General features: G+C 40.1%; 1 pseudogene; it reads left to right on the top strand.

Annotated features, from left to right (window-relative positions):
- The first annotated feature begins 9,710 nt into the window (after nt 1-9,710).
- On the top strand, nt 9,711-16,859 carry LOC105726174 (uncharacterized; annotated as a pseudogene).
- Nucleotides 16,860-23,488: the final 6,629 nt, after the last annotated feature.

The following is a 23,488-nucleotide window of genomic DNA, read 5'->3' as shown; positions in this document are numbered from 1 at the left end:
AGTTTATTTGCCATGAAAATACAGAACCAGCTGTAGAGAATATAAGAAGTGATGGGCATGGGGGTACTGAAAATATGGTATGTGTGTGGCCAATGGAAATCTTTTAGGCAAGCTAAGGACAAGAATTTCTTCTATCTTTTCACCTTTAAGAAACTTTGATTGATTGTCTTGGGCCACTTAATCTGATAGCAGCTTCTTTACTTCTTTCAAATGATGTCATTCTAATGATGGAATAAAACTAGAGGTGCTGCAACATTAATGATTAATTCAGTAAAATACAAAGCTGTCTCAGGACAGGCTTGGGGTCAGGGTGAAGTGTTTCTGTCAGATTTGAATCCTCTTAGCTAGCTTTGCAGATTCAGTTATTTCCAGCTAGCACTTTTCTGCGTTCATTAGATTAAAAGACATGTGACTGCTGAAAGAACCATGTATATGCTATATTCTAAAAAGCAAGTGCAGCATTTTCAGCTCTAGGTAGGTTCCTGAAGCTTTGTGTTCTGCACCCATGGCCCTCAACATAATTCAGAGCTGGGACTCACTGAATTTCAAGAGCTGTCAGAAATTAATCCTCAGGAACATTAAAAATAGGTAGACCAAACTCTGGAGCTCTGCTGAGAAAAATTACATGTCTACTTGTTGGTTAGGCAGCATAGGGGGCTTATGAGGGAACTGGCCTGAAAGGAAAGGCCTGCAGAGGTGAGAATCAGGACAGCACCGTCCCTATATGTGTGCACAGTGTAAAAACCTCCAATAGCATGTTTCTCTCTTAACGATTTATTGATCTGAAATCAAGTTAATTTAACTCAACAACCTTTTTTTTTTTTTGAGGTGGAGTTTCACTCTCGTCGCCCAGGCTGGAGTGCAGTGGCGTGATCTCAGCTCACTGCAACCTCTGCCTACTGGGTTTAAGCCATTCTCCAGTCTCAGCCTCCCAAGTACCTGGGATTACAGGTGCCTGCCACCACACCCAGCTAATTTTTAATAGGATATGGGGGTTCGCCATGTTGGTTAGGCTGGTCTCAAACTCTCGACCTTAGGTGATTCGCCCTCCTCAGCCTCCCAAAGTGCTGGGATTACAGGTGTGAGCCACTGCACCTGGCCTCAACACCTTTTTGAAGGCAGATAGGTAAAATGCAGTTTGAGGGGTATAGGCAGGCAAAAAGAGGGAGCATTCCCATCTTGGTTGGGATTTTGCTGTTGAAAGTTTGTTGTTACGTGTGTCTAAGTCTTCTTAGCATCATTGGGCAGAACTGTCCTTGGCTTCTCTCTTGCACACAGCCCCTTCTTTGCTACCCAGAGGGCTAACAGTAGTCTGCAGTGGCTTCAAAGTGCCTCGAAAGTTACTCTAAGGAGGTAGCTCCTTATGCTTCAGGTTTGCACACAGATGTGAGACCTTGTACATTTCTTGTGATATATTTATGTACTTCATTTTTTTTCCTATGGACTATGTATTTCTAAATGATATATTTCTGTAATTGCCTTTTCAAACCAACAGCCACCAAGTTCTATAGTAAGAGGCTCTTAAGTATTTTATAGTTAAAGCTTCTGATTTGAGATCATAAGAAATGCCTACTATAAATAAAACAAAACTAAAGCACAACAAATTATAATTTTCAAGAATACACCTAAAAATATTAAATCATAAATTCTGAAGTGCCAGAGAATCAACAAAATGTATAATTTAAATGAAATTTGGAAATGTTAAACATTTAAGTATTATAAATAAGAATAAAATTCTCAATACTTTTCTCAGAAGAAAATCAGGTTTAGATTTGACTATAGACTAACGATGAAACTGTAATGAGTGGTGAATCAACTATAGCCTGATTTTTCATGGACCAGATTAATGTGTCAATTCATTTGATCATAATCTACTTATATATCAGAGCATGAATTTAAAATCTTAAAGCAATGTGAAATTATAGAGTACATTATTTTTTCAAAAAAGGAGTCTTAATTTTCCTAAAAATAAACATGATAAGCCTAATCTAAAGCAAAATATATTTATATCTGTTCCTTTAGGAGGTATTGTAAAATTCCTAGGGACTTTAAAACAAAAAATTTTTATTTTTTTTGCTTTATTATTTAGCAATTGATCTTCATAGATTTAATCTGTATAATAAGTCATCATTCTCTTTCTGCAAACATATTAAATATTATGTAATTAGAGAACAATATTGAACTCATTTATAATAGCTCTTTTCCCTGTCTTTTTTCAGAAACATTAAGATAAAAGAAACATAGTTCATTTTTACTATAATAATTTCTTTGTTAGTCAACATTTCTAATAGACTTACATTGCAAAGGCACTGAGTTCTAGCTATAGAAAATGAAGGCTGAGCTTACTCAAGTTTAATATTCTTTCATCATATAGTTCTTCCTCTAAATTGGTTAAATCTAAGTATTATTCCTATGCAATCAAGTCATACAGACAAAATTGAAAATATAGTTTTGATTTTGAAAGAGTATGCCTTTGAATTTTCTAGAAAATGAGATGTGCATCTCTCTAGGATGAATAATGTCCAAGTATGCATTTAAAATTCTGTTATTGATTTTTAAATTATATTTCAGAAACCATTATAATTATGCTTACAAACATAATAGCAGACATCTCTGTAGAATTCAGTAATAGCTGTTGGACCAGAGAAATAATGTACTTCATTTTAAAAACAATTTAACATCAGCTATATATGCACTCATACATTTGGATTTAAAGTGTTTGCTTAATATACAAATACATGGAAATATTCTTATGTGACGTTCTAGGAAATTAAACTTTTCTGAGTCATTTATTAGAAAAGAGAGACCAAATCATTAATCTGGTTTAATTTTACAGTAATCATTAGGAGTTACTAACACAGTTGAATTTTCCTTGAAAATGTTGTTTCTTAATTGAAAAAATACTCAGATCCTAAGTTTAAAAGATTGTTAAAAACCATACAATTTATCCTTTGCTTTGTAAAAATGGAATCATTAGTCAAGACTTTTAAAAAACTTGGTTTCTTTCTTGCAGTTGCTGATTATTAATTTTGCAAAACCAATACTGAGCAAAAGTGAATGGCATGCCGCTCTTGCAAAAACTCAAGCTATTGTTTTTATTTTCCTGAGACTTGTATTTTAATGCTATTTTCTTTATACAGTAATAACTCAATGAACAAGTCTTTAGGAATGAAGTTTCATTAAATACATTTGAGTGATTTCAGTCATATACATGTACATTAACCATATGAAGCAGGGCTCTCTGCCTATATTAATGCAAGATAAAAATATCTTTCAGTCGTGTTCATGTGTTACATCTACATGAGGGACAGGCATAAAGATCATTCTGAAATATGTGAAAATTGGTTAAATCTGTCTCCCCAGTCCCCACCTCCTTTCATTTTCTTCTCTATTCATTTCACTGAATGAGTGAATGACTCTTTGCTTTTAGTCATTTTGGATAGTTAGGACTTTTGGGGAACATTAGAGTGATATGGGCTTGATATTTTTCGGTTTGTAAGAACAAAAAGAGAGGGAGGAAGGGGATTCTTGCCCATATTGATTTTTATGCTGCAGGTGCCCTGGGAACTCATTGTACGCATGCCAACACACCCAAGAAATGAGCTGGTGAGTCTGTGTTGCTTGTAGTAGTTTTTGAACTTCTCAGTGGTGCTTTCCCACTTAACCTTTATGGCTTCTCGGCTTCTCTGTATGTCCCACCTCACTTCCTGGAGCCTTCTTCTGCCCTTCCTCACCCAGTCTGAATGGGAGCTGTGCTTCTCACACTGCTGCTTAATGTCACTGCCAGTCAGCTTCCAAACACCATATGCGGTATCACTCTTTTCACACAGCTTCTACCTCGGAAAATACAGAACTGAGGGAGTTTAAAAGATGCACTTTTTTTTTTTAATGTGAAAGTTAAGATACTGTAAGTGTCTTTGAGTACTTACACTTAGTCTTATCTCTTGGGTGGTACTTAGCACTTTAATGCATAATTTTTCTCTCACATAGGGCACTTCTCTTTTAATTTTCTCATTTTGGCAAGTTCATCTTTCAGAACTGCTAGATCACAGGAGATCGTCATTGACAACTGAAATCCTCTTTGTTCTAAAGCCAAGTATACGACTAGACCAATGAGAATTAAGGAAACCCGAAAGGCTTTTGGCAAGATAACATCAACATTCCCAGAACTTGGCAGGAAGGAAACTAGTAGGTGAAGACATCCATTTCAAAAGATTAGGGCTAGGGAGGAACCTCCTCAGGGTGAAGGTGGCCTTTCTAGCAGTTATCTCTGCTCCCACAACCAGCTGGAGTCTGGGCCCTCTCTCAACTGTCAAGTCCAAAATCTCCACCATTTACTGGTGGTAAAAATGGTTCCCACAGACTGTTTGCCTTTAGAAGGTTATTATTAACATGCATATGTTACGTATTATCTGGAAGCAGCCTGTCTCCACCCAGCTTCTTTCTGTAATACCAGTTGGCCTCTGGATTAGCCAAATTAGTCTTTAAATACTGATGGTGGGAGAATCTATGAACTATTGGGATGTGGTATGAGTGGAAAAGAAGTATGCATCCTGGGTTGGAGGGGGGGTGAAAGCAAAATAACGATACCGCATCAGGTAGGACCAAGGTAGAATTTCAACCATAATCAGTCCATTGCCTTATGCTCATGGCAAGTCAGTACTCCAAGACACCAAGTTGCAACAGAGGAAGAGGTTTAATCTTAGGGTCACCTAAAACCTCAAATCCATATCTCCCTGAGGAGTTTAGGGCAAGAATTTTTAAGGGTTTTTAAGGGGTGGGCCGAAATGTGGAGATCATTGATTCATTGAAGAGTGCAGGGTGACGTCATGGGACAGGGAGTTGAAGAAACTGCATTATGCTGATTCAGTTCCTGTGTGGAGGGTCACTGGAATTGGGGATTTGAAAAAACCTCTTAAGCAATTCCTAAATGAAAGCCTTATGATTCTAATGTCACAGATCCTATCTATAAGAACAATGGAGATACAAATTTTTTTTTTTTTTTTTTTTTTTTTTTTTTTTTTTTGAGACGGAGTTTCGCTCTTGTTACCCGGTCTGGAGTGCAATGGCGCAATCTCGGCTCACCGCAACCTCCGCCTCCTGAGTTCAGGCAATTCTCCTGCCTCAGCCTCCCGAGTAGCTGGGATTACAGGCACGCGCCACCGTGCCCAGCTAATTTTTTGTATTTTTAGTAGAGGCGGGGTTTCACCATGTTGACCAGGATGGTCTCAATCTCTTGACCTCGTGATCCACCCGCCTCGGCCTCCCAAAGTGCTGGGATTACAGGCGTGAGCCACCGCGCCCGGCCACAAATTAATTCTTAAACAGATTCCAACATCAAAAATCCTATCCATAAGAAAAATGGGAATGCAAATGGTCAGTATCTAGTGCTACTTGACTTTCAATTACAAGGAAGTGGGCCAAAGTGCAGCTTGATCAATAATTATATGTCTTTCCAGAATTTTGTTAACTCTGTGAGGATGGCTTTAGAAGAACTTTTGGAGAACAAGAACTTCAAGGGGAGAAAACTTTAAAAAAAAATTGCAAGGAAAAAAGAACAGAGATAAACAGAGAAGAGCTACCTAAACTAACTTTGCCTTTTTCATTTTTCTTTCAATTTAGCTTAAGCCTTGTTTTTCTATCAAACTGACCCTCATCTTCTCTAGTCATCATTTATTAATATTTTTGGAAAAGGAAATATTTTGGAAAAAAGGATAATTTGTTCATGCTTATTCTCTGGGTTTAATGGGGCAGGCCCACTTTCAGTCATCAGCATTTGAATAGGATATGATTCTTCCTTATCAATGCTGGAAAAGGGTGAAATAAAGGATGATTGCCCCTAGAAAAGGATAAGTGATTTTGTAAGCCAGTACTGTTTCTGAGCCCAAGGAACTGTTGAAGGAAAACTGAAATTTAGTTGTGATTTTTAATTCACAATGTATTCTTTTTTTTGCCCTTAGAAAATCAGGAAGAATTTTTTTTTTAAGTAAATTGAAGAAAGGAGCTCAAAGGTCTCTGAAGGTTATTGAAGGTCTGTAGAGGCTCTTACTGTATCTCTTAATTTTTCTCTCATAGAAATTTACTAGTAAGTGAATTGTTACACTAGTCTGAAACTATTTCTCTCCCAGAAAAAGAGAAAGACAAAGATAGGTAGGTAGAGACCCCCCACCCAGGCAGCGCTGAAAGCATTAAGAATCAGACACAAAGATAGAACAGCAAAGTGGAACTATCAGGGAAACTAACAGCCTTCTGAGCTGAGAGCCTCAGGGAGGCTCAGACCCACCTATTTAGTCTCTCTGAACAGGTGATTCTTATTAACAAACAGGTGTTCTGTGTTTTCTCATAGACCCAAGATAAACTAGGCAGGCAGCTGGTGCCTGCTTACCACTGATCAAAGATGAACCAGAAAGGGAGGGAGCCACTAGGGCAGGGTAACGAGTGTATGATTTCCATATACCGTTTATTACTTTGGAACGTCCCAAGTTCCCAAGTCTGCTTACCACGGATCAAAGGTGAACCACGAGGGAGCCACTGGAGCAGGGTAACTGGTGTATGATTTCCATAAACTGTTTATTACTTTAGAATGTCCCAAGCAGTTTTCCACTTGGGAGGCCTGCTCGGTTTTCCTTGCCGTCATTCTCAGCAAACAATATACTCCATCGCACACGTTAGTACTTGTCCCAGCATATATCTCTCAAATGAGATGCCTAATTACTATGGAGAAACTTTGCAAGCAGAAAGAAAAAATGAACCATTGATCCAGTGGCTCATTTCTGCAAAATTCTCTAGCCAATATGGACCGAAACATTAGTAATATGCCTCTCTCCTTATAAAACTATTATGACTTCCTACATATGACCAGGATTAAGGCCTTGCATCTCTCCTTTATATCTGAGTGTCCACTGTGAACTCTTAGTTCATTTATACCTGAGACTACAGATTTTCGTATAACCTGGAATCTAGGTGTGTTATAACAAATTATTAGAGTTTTAAAAATACACTTTGCAGAGGGCTTTGAGATTCCCTCTGAATTTTTCATTTTTGACCACTCCTTATGAGCCTTTAGGACTCACATTCTCAGCCAAATATGAGACTAACCCAGAGAAGTATTTTGCTAGAATGATCTGAATGGTTTAATGCTGAGAAGAATGGATTTAAGAAAAAGGCAAAGAAAAAAGAAAAGCAAAATACAAAACAAATTCTAGAATCCACTGACTAATGATAAAATAATGTTTTGTGGTCTGTAGGGTGCTTTCCCCAGACACATACTATCTCGTGTGAGTCCTCATGACAAAAGCTCTGTGAGATAGCTGGGGAAGAATTGTTCTTGTCTTACAGATATTTGAGATTCAAGAACAACAAGATGCTTGTTCAAGACCACACTGCCTCTCTGTGGCTGATCTGGGACTTGAACTAGATCTTTTGATGCCCAGTATGAGATTTATATTCCACTTCTGCCCAAAGCCGTGGCGAAGTCATATTTTCTTTATGGTATGTCATAGGTATCTTCAGAAAGCAGACTTGGAGACAGAATTTAGTGTTCAGGGAGTATTATGGAGCACCCTTGGGATCAACACCTGTGGAAGGGAGCGGGCAGGAGCCAATTAGGCAGAGGGAGAAGTGAGCTGGAATGCAGAAGCAGCAGCCTAGACCAACGCCATGGGGAGATCTAGAGTGGAGATGACCCATAAGAGCTGCCATGCCCTGGACTGTACTGGGCCAAAATGGCTGGGCCCACTTCAGTCACTGAAAGCCAGATACCCTTAGGAGGGCAGCTGGGACTAGTACTTTATTGAAGGGCCCTGTGGTGGGTGGCACATCTCAGTAGCCACCACAAAGAACAAAGAGGAGGTGAGGTTTTAACTCACTTTGCATAGCTTCCAAAGAAAAAAAAAAGAAAGAAAAGAAAGTCTGTAATTACCTTAATGTCAATTAGAAGCTTCTGAGAATACTTGCTGATAATGGCCGTGTAAAAACAAAACTCTAGTCTACATTCTGCAGATTTCATCATTGTAGTCTCAGCTTATCTACATTCCAAAAGAAAAGAGGCTAGGCATCTTTCTTACCAGGCGTTAAAGAAGAGTCAGAATAGAAGGCTTTATGCTCAACATATGCATAAGGCATACCAAGAGCCTAAGGCCTGATTCCATCATCAGTGTTCCTAGAGCAGTGCTTCTCAGTCCTAGTGGGCCTGTTCATCAGTTGGGGATCTTGTGAAAATGCAGGCTCTGTTTTGTTGGGTCTGGGACGGGGCCCACAATCCTGCATTTGTATCAAGTTGATGCTCTTTGTCCTCTGGCCACATTTTGAGTAGCAAGGCAGCCCAAGCTCCTCATTCTAACTTGGTCATCTTTGACCCAGTGTCTTTATTTTGCCTCTACTCCACAAAACAGGGTGAGAAATGTATTCTCTTAAAGTTGTAGAGGCTAGAAATCTGAAATTATGTTGTTGACAGGGCTATGCTCTTTCTGAAAGCCTTTAGGGGTGGATCCTTTTTCGTTTATTTCACTTTGGTTAATTCTAGGCATTTCCTAACCCGTGGCAGTATCACTCCAGCCTCTGCCTCCATCTTCTTAAACATTTGGGAAGTGCTAATCAAGACTTATAAAAATGGCCTATACCTTCTGACTCCTGACCCTTTTATTACGCTCTTTGCTTTGTGTTTTGATCCCTTTAGTGACCCTGTCTCCTTCACCCCAAACCTCTCCAGAGCAGGTGTTATAGGAAAGCGGTCCCAATCCAGACCTCAAGAGAAGGTTCTTGGATCTTGTGCAGAAAAGAATTCAGGGCAAGTCCATAGAGTAAAGTGAAAGCAAGTTTATTAAGAAAGTAATGGACTCTTTCAGTCGCAGGACACCGGGCATAGAGGGCAGTCGCGGTGGGCAGCGACGGCAGAATGTTGGCTACCAGGGTATTTTTTTTTTTTTTTTCAAAATATTTCATTTATTTCAGTTATTACTATCTGTAATCATACAAAGTGAATTCATTTTTTAGGGCTGCCATAACAAAGTACTACAAACTGGTGGTATAAAACAGTAAAAAGTTATTTTCTGACAGTGCTGGAGGCTAGAAGTTCAAAATCAAGATGCACAAGGCCATGTTCTCTCTCGGAAATCTGTGGGAGACCATGCTTCTCATCCTCTTCTAGATTTTATTTTATTTTTTCTGGCAATCCTTGGCGTTTCTTGCACTGGAAATGCATTACTCTAATCTCCATCCTCATGGTCACATGAACTTATTTTCTCTTTGGGTCTCCATGTCTGTGTTTCTTCTATTCTTATAGGGAACATTAGTCATTTTGTATTAAGGGCCCACCTTACTTCAGTATGATCCATCTTGACTAATTATATCTGGAACACTCCTATTTTCATATAAGGTCACATTATTTCAAAATGTGAATATCCTAGAGGTTAGGATTTCAGCATCTTTGGGGATGATATGAACAGGGAAATACTGGGTAGAAGAGGGTGGACAGGGTCCCTGACAAGGGCTCCACCCCCAAGCCTGAACCCGTGGCCCTAAATGAAAACTTCACATCCCTGTTTCCCCACCAGAATGTGCCTTTTGGTCTGCCACACCTCCCATCCTGTACCTATAAAAACCCCAAGCTCCTGGCAGAGGAGCAGAGCGTTGCTAAAGAGAAGAGAAGACATGAAGCAGCTGAACATTAAGAGCTGAAGAAGCAACTGAGCATTGGAGACCACGGACAGATGCGGCTTAACTTGAGATCCACAGCTTGGGAGAGGAGCTCGGCCGTGTCCCACAGGGCTTCAGGGAAAGGTCAGCTTCTTCCCATACCATGCCTCTCCAGTTCCCCTTCTGCAGAGAGCCACTTCCACAACTCAATAAAATCCTCTACGTTTATCACCTTTCTTTCTTTTTTTTTTTTTTTTAATTGCATTTTAGGTTTTGGGGTACATGTGAAAATCATGCAAGGTTGTTGCATAGGTGCATACGTGGCAGTGTGATTTGCTGCCTTCCTCCCCTTCACCTATATCTGGCATTTCTCCCCATGCTATCCCTCCCCAACTCCCCCCCAACAGACCCCAGTGTATAGTGCTCCCCTCCCTGTGTCCATGTGTTCTCATTGTTCAACACCCACCTATGAGTGAGAACATGTGGTGTTTGATTTTGTGTTCTTGTGTCAGTTTGCTGAGAATGATGGTTTCCAGGTTCATCCATGTCCCTACAAAGGACGCGAACTCATTGTTTTTGATGGCTGCATAATATTCCATGGTGTATATGTGCCACATTTTTCCTGTCCAGTCTATCATCGATGGGCATTTGGGTTGGTTCCAGGTCTTTGCTATTGTAAACTGTGCTGCAATGAACATTCGTGTGCATGTGTCCTTATAGTAGAACGATTTATAATCCTTTGGATATATACCCAGTAATGGGATTGCTGGGTCAAATGGAATTTCTATTTCTAGGTCCTTGAGGAATCGCCACACTGTTTTCCACAATGGTTGAACTAATTTACACTCCCACCAACAGTGTAAAAGTGTTCCTATTTCTCCACATCCTCTCCAGCATCTGTTTTCTCCAGATTTTTTAATGATCGCCATTCTAACTGGCGTGAGATGGTATCTCAATGTAGTTTTGATTTGCATTTCTCTAATGACCAGTGATGATGAGCATTTTTTCATATGTTTGTTGGCCTCTTGTATGTCTTCTTTTGAAAAGTATCTGTTCATATCCTTCGCCCATTTTTGAATGGGCTTGTTTGTTTTTTTCTTGTAAATCTTTTTTAGCTCGTTGTAAATTCTGGATATCAGCCCTTTGTCAGACGGGTAGGCTGCAAAAATTTTTCCCATTCTGTTGGTTGCCGATTCACTCTATTGACTGTTTCTTTCACAGTGCAGAAGCTGTGGAGTTTGATCAGGTCCCATTTGTCTATTTTGGCTTTTGTTGCCAATGCTTTTGGTGTTTTGGTCATAAAGTCCTTGCCTACGCCTATGTCCTGAATGGTTTTGCCTAGGTTTTCTTCTAGGGTTTTTATGGTGTTAGGTCTTATGTTTAAGTCTTTAATCCATTTGGAGTCAATTTTAGTGTGAGGTGTCAGGAAGGGGTCGAGTTTCTGCTTTCTGTATATGGCTAGCCAGTTTTCCGAACACCACTTATTGAACAGGGATTCCTTTCCCCATTGCTTGTTTTTGTCGGGTTTGTCAAAGATCGGGTGGTTGTAGATATGTTGTGTCACCTCCGACGCCTCTGTTCTGTTCCATTGGTCTATGTCTCTGTTTTGGTACCAGTACCATGCTGTTTTGATTACTGTAGCCTTGTAGTATAGTTTGATGTCCGGTAGTGTGATGCCTCCCGCTTTGTTCTTTTTGCTTAGAATTGACTTGGCTATGTGGGCTCTCTTTTGGTTCCATATGAAGTTTAAGGTGGTTTTTTCCAGTTCCGTGAAGAAGGTCATTGGTAGCTTGATGGGGATAGCGTTGAATCTGTAAATTACTTTGGGCAGTATGGCCATTTTCACGATATTAATTCTTCCTAACCATGAACATGGAATGTTTCTCCATCTGTTTGTGTCCTCTCTTATTTCGTTGAGCAGTGATTTGTAGTTCTCCTTGAAGAGGTCCTTTACGTTCCTTGTTAGTTGTATTCCTAGATATTTTATTCTCTTTGTAGCAATTGTGAATGGCAGTTCGTTCTTGATTTGTCTCTCTTTAAGTCTGTTATTGGTGTATAGAAATGCTTGTGATTTTTGCACATTGATTTTGTATCCTGAGACTTTGCTGAAGTTGCTTATCAGTTTCAGGAGATTTTGGGCTGAGATGATGGGGTCTTCTAGATATACAATCATGTCGTCTGCAAATAGAGACAATTTGACTTCCTCCTTTCCTAATTGAATACCCTTTATTTCCTTTTCTTGCCTGATTGCTCTGGCTAGAACTTCCAGTACTATATTGAATAGGAGTGGTGAGAGAGGGTATCCTTGTCTAGTGCCAGATTTCAAAGGGAATGCTTCCAGTTTTTGCCCATTTAGTATGATATTGGCTGTTGGTTTGTCGTAAATAGCTTTTATTATTTTGAGATACGTTCCGTCGATACCTAGTTTATTGAGAGTTTTTAGCATAAAGGGCTGTTGAATTTTGTTGAAGGCCTTCTCTGCATCAATTGAGATAATCATGTGGTTTTTGTCTTTGGTTCTGTTTATGTGGTGAATTACATTTATAGACTTGCGTATATTGAACCATCCTTGCATCCCTGGGATGAATCCTACTTGATCATGGTGGATAAGCTTTTTGATGTGCTGTTGCAATCGGCTTGCCAGTATTTTATTGAAGATTTTTGCATCTATGTTCATCATGGATATTGGCCTGTGGTTTTCTTTTCTTGTTGCGTCTCTGCCGGGTTTTGGTATTAGGATGATGTTGGTCTCATAAAATGATTTGGGAAGGATTCCCTCTTTTTGGATTATTTGGAATAGTTTCAGTAGGAATGGTACCAGTTCCTCTTTGTATGTCTGGTAGAATTCGGCTGTGAACCCATCTGGACCTGGGCTTTTTTTGGGTGGTAGGCTCTTAATTGCTGCCTCAACCTTAGACCTTGTTATTGGTCTATTCAGGGTTTCGACTTCTTCCTGGTTTAAGCTTGGGAGGAGGCAACTGTCCAGGAATTTATCCATTTCTTCCCAGTTTTCTAGTTTATGTGCATAGAGTCGCTTGTAATAATCTCTGATGATGGTTTGAATTTCTGTGGCATCTGTGGTGATATCCCCTTTATCATTTTTTATTGCATCTATTTGGTTATTCTCTCTTTTCTTTTTTATTAGTCTGGCTAGTGGTCTGTCTATTTTGTTGATCTTTTCAAAAAACCAGCTCCTGGATTTATTGATTTTTTGTAGGGTTTTTCGTGTCTCTATCTCCTTCAATTCTGCTTTGATCTTAGTTATTTCTTGTCTTCTGCTAGGTTTTGGGTTTTTTTTATCTTGCTCCTCTAGCTCTTTCAATTTTGACGATAGGGTGTCAATTTTAGATCTCTCCTTGCTTCTCATGTGGGCACTTATTGCTATATATTTTCCTCTAGAGACTGCTTTAAATGTATCCCAGAGATTCTGGTATGTGGTGTCTTCATTCTCGTTGGTTTCGAAGAACATCTTTATTTCTGCCTTCATTTCAGTGTTTATCCAGTCTACATTCAGGAGAAAGTTGTTCATTTTCCATGAAGCTGTGCGGTTCTGGGTTGGTTTCTGAATTCTGAGTTCTAACTTGATTGCACTGTGGTCTGAGAGACTGTTTGTTATGGTTTCCGTTCTTTTGCATTTGCTGAGGAGTGATTTACTTCCAATTATGTGGTCAATTTTAGAGTAGGTGTGATGTGGTGCTGAGAACAATGTATATTCTGTGGATTTGGGGTGGAGAGTTCTGTAAATGTCTATTAGGTTTGCTTGTTCCAGGTCCGAGTTCAAGTCCTGGATATCCTTGTTAATTTTCTGTCTCGTTGATCTGTCTAATATTGACAATGGGGTGTTGAAGTCTCCCACTATTATTGTGTGGGAGTCTAGGTCTCTTTGTAATTCTTTAAGAACTTGCCTTATGTATTTGGGTGCTCCTGTATTAGGTGCATATATATTTAGGATTGTTAGCTTTTCTTGTTGCATTGATCCCTTTACCATTATGTAATGTCCTTCTTTGTCTCTTTTGATCTTTGTTGCTTTAAAGTCTATTTTATCAGAGATGAGAATTGCAACTCCTGCTTTTTTTTGCTCTCCGTTTGCTTGGTAAATCTTCCTCCATCCCTTTATTTTGAGTCTTTGTGTATCCTTGCATGTGAGGTGGGTTTCCTGGATACAGCACACTGATGGGTTTTGGCTTTTTATCCAATTTGCCAGTCTGTGTCTTTTGATTGGGGCATTTAGTCCGTTTACATTTAGGGTTAATATTGTTATGTGTGAATTTGATCCTGTCATTTTGATGCTAGCTGGCTGTTTTGCCCATTGGTTGATGCAGATTCTTCATTGTGTTGATGCTCTTTACCATTTCGTGTGTTTTTGGAGTGGCTGGTTCTGGTTGTTCTTTTCTATGTGTAGTGCCTCCTTCAGGAGCCCTTGTAAAGCTCATCTGGTGGTGATGAAATCTCTGAGTTCTTGCTTGTTCACAAAGGATTTTATTTTTCCTTCACTTATGAAGCTTAGTTTGGCTGGATATGAAATTCTGGGTTGAAAGTTCTTTTCTTTAAGGATGTTGAATATCGGCCCCCACTCTCTTCTGGCCTGTAGGGTTTCTGCTGAGAGATCTGCTGTGAGTCTGATGGGCTTCCCTTTGTGGGTAACCCGACCTTTCTCTCTGGCTGCCCTTAGCATTTTCTCCTTCATTTCAACCCTGGTGAATCTGATGATTATGTGCCTCGGTGTTGCTCTTCTAGAGGAATGTCTTTGTGGTGTTCTCTGTATTTCCTGGACTTGAATATTGGCCTGCCTTGCTAGGTTGGGGAAGTTTTCCTGGATAATATACTGGAGAGTATTTTCCAGCTTGGATGCATTCTCTTTGTCACATTCAGGTACCCCTATCAAACGTAGATTAGGTCTTTTCACATAGTCCCATATTTCTTGTTGGCTTTGTTCATTCCTTTTTACCCTGTTTTCTCTAATCTTCCCTTCTCGTTTTATTTCATTGAGTTGATCTTCGACCTCTGATATCCTTTCTTCTGCTTGGTCAATTCGGCTGTTGAAACTTGTGCATGCTTCGCGAAGTTCTCATGTTGTGTTTTTCAGCTCCATCAATTCACTCATATTCCTCTCTAAGTTGTCCATTCTCGTTAGCATTTCATCAAGTCTTTTTTCAAGGTTCTTAGTTTCTTTGCTTTGGGTTAGAACATGTTCTTTTAACTCACCAAAGTTTCTTATTATCCACTTTCTGAAAGCTGATTCTGTCATTTCATCACACTCATTCTCCATCCAGTCTTGTTCCCTTGCTGGTGGGGAGTTGTGCTCCCTTGTAGGAGGAGAAGTGTTCTGATTTTGGGTGTTTTCATCCTTTTTGCGCTGGTTTCTTCCCATCTTTGTGGATTTATCCGCCTATCGACTTTGTAGTTGCTGTCTTTCTGATTTTGGTAATTTTAAGTCTGCAGCAGCAGAACTCATAAACCCCCTTTTTCTTCCCTCCCAGTGTTCTGTCCCAGGGAGTTAGGGCTTTATGATTTTCCGCTGTCTTGTTGTTGCTTTCCCTGCCCACAAGGTGGCAGCCTAGTCGCACTCAGCCTGCAGAGGCTTCGCTGAGCTGCTGTGGGCTCCGCCCAGCTTCCTTGTGAACTTCCCTGCAGTCCTGTTTATATAGGTGTAGTTAAAACTGCTTCCACTATGTTGGCCCGCCCCTGTAGTGACGGAGTCTCTGTAGTGGCGGGTTGCCTTGGCTATGGCAAATTGCCCTGGGAACTGCAGGGTGTGTCCTAATGGAGGACGCCCCTCCCCCACAGAGCTGGACCGACCCGGGTTCAGTTGTGTTTCCTGTGGCGCTTTCTTTGCCCTGGAATCTCCTGGCTTGACTCCCTGTTTCAGCTCCCCTTGCTGGCTTACCGGGGACTCGGTCTCACTCGCTCTGCAGGAGGAGCCACTGCCCCTGCCTCAGGGTGCAGGCCGAGTGGCTGCGCCAGTCAAACCAGCCGCGCTGGCGACCCGTGGGGCTCTTCCACCTGTGAATCTCCTGATCTGTGGGCAGTAAAAATCCGCTGCCCTCTGAGCCGTTGCGTCAGCTGAAGCGGCGGCTCTGAGATTTGTGGTGTGTTTTTTCCCGGGGAATCTCCTGGCTTGACTCCCTGTTTCAGGTCCCCTTGCTGGCTTACAGGGGACTCGGTCGCACTCACTCTGCAGAAGGAGCCACTGCTCCCTGCCTCAGGGTGCAGGCCTAGTGGCTGCGCTGCTCAAACCAGCTCAAACCAGCTCAAACCAGCCAGGCTGTGTCACCTCCATGCGACCCCATGCCTCTGTACTGGAAACCTGTTATGCCAAACAGTACCACTGCTAATAAATGAAAAATTTACCTGAAAAAAAAAAAAAGAAAGTAACGGAATAAAGGAATGGTTAGTCCATAGACAGAGCAGCCCTGAGGACTGCTGGTTGCCCATTTTTATGTTTATTTCTTGATTACATGCTAAACGAGGGGTGGATTATTCATGCCCCTGTGAATCTCCTGGTCTGTGGGCAGTAAAAATCCGTCTGGAAATGCGGCATCCACTCACCCTCTGCGCTTTCTCTCGGAGCTGCAATCGTGAGTTCCTCCTAATCGGCCATCTTGGATCTCCGAAACAGATCAGCTACCAGGGTATTTAGCCTAGTTGGCAAGCGAGCAATTTCCACCTCGGTGTGTGTACGAGCACACGGAAGTGTTGTGAAGAGTGAAGACTATGTGCTCCCAAGTAATGTGGATTGGCGTGACTATCCCTTGCCTGATGTGGCCCATGTCAGGCACCTGTCGGCCAGACAGAAGGCCTTGAAGGAGAAGGAGAAGGCCTCCTGGAGCAGCCTCTCCATTGATTAGAAAGTCGAGCTGTATCGTATTCAGTTCAAGGAGAGCTTTGCTGAGGTGAACAGGGGCTCCAATGAGTGGAAGATGGTTGTGGGTGCTGCCATGTTCTTCGTCGGCTTCACAGCAATTCTTATCATCTTGGAGAAGTGGTATGTGTACGGCCCCCTCCTGCACACCTTTGACAAAGAGTGGGTGGCCATGCAGACCAAGAGGATGCTGGACCTGAAGGTGAACCCCATTGATGGCCTTGCCTCCAAGTGGGACTACGACAAGAAGGAGTGGAAGAAGAGAGAGATGCTGTCCTGGGCCGAGCCAGGCTGTGTCACCTCCATGCGACCCCATGCCTCTGTACTGGAAACCTGTTATGCCAAACAGTACCACTGCTAATAGATGAAAAATTTACCTGAAAAAAAAAAAAAAAAAGAAAGTAACGGAATAAAGGAATGGTTAGTCCATAGACAGAGCAGCCCTGAGGACTGCTGGTTGCCCATTTTTATGTTTATTTCTTGATTACATGCTAAATGAGGGGTGGATTATTCATGCCTCCCTTTTTAGACCATATGGGGTAACTTCCTGATGTTGGCATGGCATCTATAAACTGTCATGGTGCTGGTGGGAGTGTAGCAGTGAGGATGACCAGAGGTCATTCTTGTCACCATCTTGGTTTTGGTGGGTTTTATCTGGCTTCTTTACTACAACCTGTTTATCAGCAAGGTCCTTATTACCTGTATTTTGTGCTGAACTCCTATCTCATCCTGTGACTTAGAGTGCCTTAACTATCTGGGAATGCAGCCAAGTAGGTCTTAGCCCCACTTTACCCAGCCCTTATTCAAGATGGAGTTGCTATGGTTCACATGCCTCTGACACAGGGACCCTTTCTTATTTATCTTTATGTCCCTCATGTTTTGCACAGTATTTGGCACATAAAAAATGCTTCCATGCTTTCTGACTTAATGAACAAACTTGGAAAGAACCAAAATATTTCACAGCAGGGAAGTGGTTAAATCAATTAGGGTTAATACTTCAACTGAAGATTATGCATATGTATGCAGAAAAATAACAATTATTAAATTGTGTAACATAATGAAAGAAATTTTGCAATCTTACAAAAGAAAAATAGCATGATACAATGTGTGTTTACAATGTCAGAAAACAAATAGGTACCTAGGCCAGTCGCGGTAGCTCACGTCTGTAATCCCAGCACTTTGGGAGGCAGAGGCAGGAGAATCACTTGAATCTGGGAGGTGAAGGTTGCAGTGAGGAGGTAGGAGACTGGCAGTCAGAGTAGAGAGAATGTGTCTGTGTGTGTGGGGGGATGCACCTGTGCCTAAGAGAAAACCCCAGGAAGATGGAAACAATGTAGGCCTAACATAGAGGTGGAAATGGCTGAATGAGCTTTTAGAATATTTTATTTAAGTATTTTACTGAGCTGTAACTTTTCATTATCCTTAACTATCAGTACAAATCTACCATAAACAGTAGCTCTGTGTTCATAATGATATGGCGGTTGAGAAACAATGCACCCCTCCTCTTAGACTCCCTCTGCTATGCTGATGTGTTGGTGGAAGGAACATATTGAGAGAAGACTGAGACCTGTGGTCCAGGCAGTTAAGGCTGGCAGAAGCCCAGAGCCGGGGATCAGGGAGAAAGATGCTCACAGAACAAGAACTCATTTAGCCCATTGTAAATCCCCTGAAATTCCAAAGACATCTTGAAAAGACTTCTGTGCATGCTATATGTAATATGCTGTATTATATGTTATAGATGTATTATATGCTATATGTAAGGCAAGGGCTTGAGTCATTTATATTTTAATTTTAAAAGATGTCATGATCACAGAAAAGATTGTGAATTAATATAATATGTAACAATGTATATACTGACAAAATTAAACAGATAATCATGTTTGTCCTGTTTATACAAGGTCTTTTTTTAAGAAGAACAATTGTTACAGACACAGATTTAAAAAGTATTTTTTTCTCCTTTACCAGAAGTAAGTCCTTTCTTGAAATAGGAGTACAGTCATGCACCACCTAACAACATTTTTATCAGTGACAGACCACATATTTGACAGTGGTTCCATAGGATTGTAATGCTGTGTTTTAACCATATCTTTTGTATGTTTAGATACACAAATACTTACCATTGCATTACAATTGCTACAATATGCAGTAGACTAATATGCTGTACAGGTTTGTAGCCTAGGAGCAATAGACTGTGCCATATATCCTAGATGTGTAGTCGGCTATCCCATTGAAGTTTGTGTAAATACACTCAGTGATATTTGCACACTGATGAAATTGCCTGCAACACATTTCTCAGAATGTATCCCAGGCTTTAAGTGATGCATGACTGTATATCATTACCACGTATAGGATCTATACAGGATATATTGTTTCGTGTATTTTAAATTTTTAAATAGATAATATATTGTATGCAATCTTTTGTAACTTTATTTTTAATCAATATTGTCTTGACATTTATCTATTTTGATGCATAAGATCATTTAAACTGTTCTATGATAATGATTGAACAAACCATAGTTTATTAATCCATATTCCTACTATAGGACATTTATGTCGTTTTATTTTTATTTATTTATTTATTTATTTTGAGACAGAGTCTCGCTCTGTTGCCAGGCTGGAGTGCAGTTGTGCAATCTCGACTCACTGCAACCCTCGAGTTCAAGCGATTCTCCTACCTCAGCCCCCTGAGTAGCTGGGACTACAGGTGCATGCCGCCATGCCACTTCTGTGCTATTACAAACTGTGCGGCATTCAGTATTTTTGTATACACCTCTCTGCACATGCGCAGGAATTTCTCTCAAATGAACATCTACAAGTTGAATTGCTGGGTGTAGGAAGTGTTAGCCTTGGATCCCCTTAAAAATCAGATCTGAGGCAAGGCTTAAGTGCTAATGCTTTATTAGGAAGTCACTCCTATAGCAGTTAAACTGAAGAAAGCAGAAAGTGAAGCAGGGGAATGAGAAGCAAATGCAAGGTTATTTAAATGCCACCACAGCTGGTAGCTGAGCAGGCGTACCCACTTGGCTGTATGGAGTGTCTCTGGATAGGCTGTAAGAAAAGGTATTCCTAGGAGCAGTCCATTGGAGGAGGAAAGAGGAAATTGATCTGCTAGCTCTCATTTCTCTACTTTTTTTTAAGGACAAACTTCATTCCAAGGGGAGTTAAGTCACTCTGCGCCTTCAGATTACATCATTAATGCTGTTTCAAGAAGCCAGATTCTACTCCCAGCCCTGCTTCTCCACTTCTTACTCTCCTGTGGCCAGATGCTTTTGCTGAGTAGGAAGTGATAGGAAGAGCCAAAGACTTCTGATTCTGGCTAGTCAGTGTCAGGTGGTGGAACTTCACAGGGCTATATGGAGCGGGTTGTAGTGAAAGCAGCTGAATTGGGTCAAGGAGCTGATGGTGCAGGAGAAAATGGGGAGGCATATAAAGTGTATCCAATAGGGTATGCCTATTATACACACAGTCAGCTCTACTAGGTGGTGCCAGACAGCTCTCAAAGTGGTTGTGGCAATTTATACTCCCACCCAGCAGTGCAAAAGATTTTCTGTTTCACTACATCTTTGAAAATATAATCTTTTCAGACTTACTTTTAATAGTCTAATAGTATAAATCGGCATTTCATCTTCATGTTACTTTGCATTTATTTGAGTAATAATATTATTAAGCAGTTTTTGTATTTTTATTTATTGACTATTTGGTTTTCTTCTTGAATTGTTTCAAATCCTTTATCTTTCTTAAAAAATTGGCATGTGGCTGGGCACGGTGGCTTAAGCCTTTGGGAGGCCAAGGTGGGCGGATCATGAGGTTAAGAGATTGAGACCATCCTGGCCAATATAGTGAAACCCTGTCTCTACTAAAAATACAAAAGTTACCTGGGTGTTATGGCAGGCGCTTGTAGTCCCAGCTACTTGGTAGCCGAGGCAGGAGAATTGCTTGAACCCGGGAGGTGGAGGTTGCAGTGAGCCGAGATTGTGTCACTGCACTCCAGCCTGGCAACAGAGCAAGACCCTGTCTCAAAAACAAACAAACAAACAAAAAAGGGAGCTGCAGTGGCTCAGGCCTATTGTCCTGGCACTTGAGGCAAGGCTACGAGTTTGAAGCCAGCCTGGGCAACATATTAAAAAAAAACCAAATCTCTCATTTATTTAAAAAAAAAAATTGGCCAGGCGCGATGGCTCATGGCTCACGCCTGTAAGCCCAGCACTTTGGAAGGCCGAGGCAGGCAGATCACCTGCGGTCAGGAGTTTGAGATCAGCCTGGCCAACAAGGTGAAACCCCATCTCCACTAAAAATACAAAAATTAGCCAGGTGTGGTGGCAGGTGCCTGTGATCCCAGCTATTTGGGAGCCTGAGGCAAGAGAATTGCTTGAACCCAGGGAGTTGGGGGCCGGCGGTTGCAGTGAGCTGAGATGGTGCCATTTCACTCCAGCCTGGGCGAAAGAGGAAGACTCTGCCTCAAAAAAAAAAAAAAAAAGAAAACATGCAAAAAAAAAAAAACTAAATATGGCCAGGCGCAGTGGCTCACCCCTGTAATCCCAGCTTTGGGAGGCCTTGGTGGGCGGATCACCTGAGGTCAGGAATTCGAGACAAGCCTGGCCAACATGGTGAAACCCTGTCTCTACTAAAAATACAAAAATTAGCTGGGCATGGTGGTGCATACCTGTAATCCCAGCGACTCAGGAGGCTGAGGCTGGAGAAGTGCTTGAACCCGGGAGGTGGAGGTTGCAGTGAGCCAAGATTGCACCACTGCACTCCAGCCTGGGTGACAGAGCGAGACTCCATCAAAAAAAAAATTGGCATTTTTTTTATTCCCATTAATTTTTAGATGTTCCTCATATTTCTGAATACTATCATAATTAACTTGAGTTACAAAGACCTTGTCCCAGTCTCAACTTGTTTTTTCCCTCTGTGGTAGGATTTTTTTTTTTTTTTGGTCATGCAGAAATTTTAATTGTAATGCAACCAAACATATCAATATCTTTTTTTATGGCATGTAACTTTGTATCTTAAGACATCTTTTCCTACTTTTATTTCATACAAATATGTTTTCTTCTATATTTATTATATACATTTTTCAAAATGTATATAATTTTATAAAACTAATTTTGCTTTTCACATTTAGTTTTTTTAAAAACCCTCTAGAATTTATTTTAATGTATCACACAAAGTCAGAATTTTATTTAATATTTTTTCTATATGGATAATCCATTGATGCAGAACTATATATTAACTATTATTTCATTTTCCCATTGATTTTTCCTCCCAAATCTTCATGTGAAACATATCAAACATACAGCAAAGTTAAAAGAATTTCTGGTGGACTCTTGTATCTACACCACCTGGATTCTGTCATTAAAATCTGCTATAATTGCTTTATCAAATACCTATTCATCAGTTCATCCTTCTATCCATTTACCAATTTCCCCTATTTTTCATGCATTTAAAATTAAAATGCATATATGGGTATACTTTCTCTTTAACATTATAGCATGCATATATTAACTATAGTTCAATATTGTTTACTTTTTTTATTTTCAGGTAAAATTTACAAGCAATAAAATGTAAAAATCTTAAGTGTATGTTTGCAGACTTTTGGTAAAGGCATAAACTTCTGTAATTCAAACCTTTATCAAGATCAAAACGTTACCATCAACGTGGAATGTTTCCTTATATATGCTCCCAGTCAATTCCCACATAATCTACTTAGAATTAATATCGCACAACTTCATATGAAATACAGAAATCTTGCCTAGGTTTGTTAATTCTGCTAGGGGTTTGCAAAGCTTTTTGAATCTGTAAATGTATGTCTTTCACAGACTTTGGAAAATTTCTGACCATTATTTCTACAAAGGACTTTTTCCTTCATCTTCTCTCCCTCTCCTCTAACAAATCCAGTTACACATACGTTAGCTCTTTTAATATTGACCTATAGGCTCCTCAGGTTCTTTTCATTATTTTTTCTATCCTTTACTTCATTTTGAATAATTTCTATTGCTCTTTCTTTGAATTTGCTGACTCTCCATGCCACTATCGTTTCATCCAGTACATTCTTTTTTCTTTCTTATTTTGGAGATTGCATGTTACAAGGGTGAAAACTGGTCTCCTAGAAGATATCTACACAAATCCCTGGAAACTGTGAATGTTACCTTATTTTGGAAGAAAAAAAACAACAACAAAAAACCCAGTCATTTCAGATGTAATTACGTTAAAGATCTTGAGATGAAGAGATCATCCTGGATAATCTGGGTGGGCTTTCAATTCAGTGACAAGTAATTTTGTAAGAGGCACACAATGGTGATTTGCCAGACAGAAGAAGAGGAGGCATTGTGAGCATAGTGGCAAAGACTGTAGTGATAGAGCCATAGACAAGAAATGTCAACAGTCATCAAAAGCTAGAAAGCACAATAAAAGGAGTGTCTTTTAGATCTCCAGAGCAAGTGTGGGCTTGCTGAGACTTTGATTTTAGACTTCTGGCCTCCAAAATCATAAGATCATAAATTCTATTGTTTTAAGCTAACCAGTTTGTGATAATTGTTACAGCAACCACAGGAAAGGAAGGAATACGTTGTATTTTTTAGCTCTAGAATATCCACTTGGTTATTTTCCTATAGTTTCTATTTCTCTGCTAGGGTTTTCTATCTTTTCATTCATTACCAATATATTTTCTTTTATGTGAAGCATAGTTATAATAGTTTCTTTAAAAGTATTGTCTGCTAATTCTAACATCTGTGTCACCTTAAGTCTGAGTTCTTTTGATTTTTATTATCTCTTGAGAATGAGTCACACTTTTCTTGTTCTTTGCATGTAGAATGATTTAGGATTGCATCCTAAACATTGTGAATGTAATTTTATGGAGTCTGTATTCTGTTCTATTTTTCCAAAGATATGGAATTTAAAAAATTAGACTCAATCTGCAAAGGGAAGATTTTGTAGTACCTACTCAGCCATTACCATTTATACTAATTTTTAGGCTTTGTGTTATATGCC

The sequence above is a fragment of the Aotus nancymaae genome, unplaced genomic scaffold (assembly GCF_030222135.1).
Source record: "Aotus nancymaae isolate 86718 unplaced genomic scaffold, 86718_ANA_hifiasm-v0.15.2.pri h1tg000043l, whole genome shotgun sequence".
Lineage (NCBI taxonomy): Eukaryota > Metazoa > Chordata > Mammalia > Primates > Aotidae > Aotus > Aotus nancymaae.
Note: the sequence above shows the minus strand (reverse complement) of the source record. Positions and strands in the feature narration are given on the sequence as shown.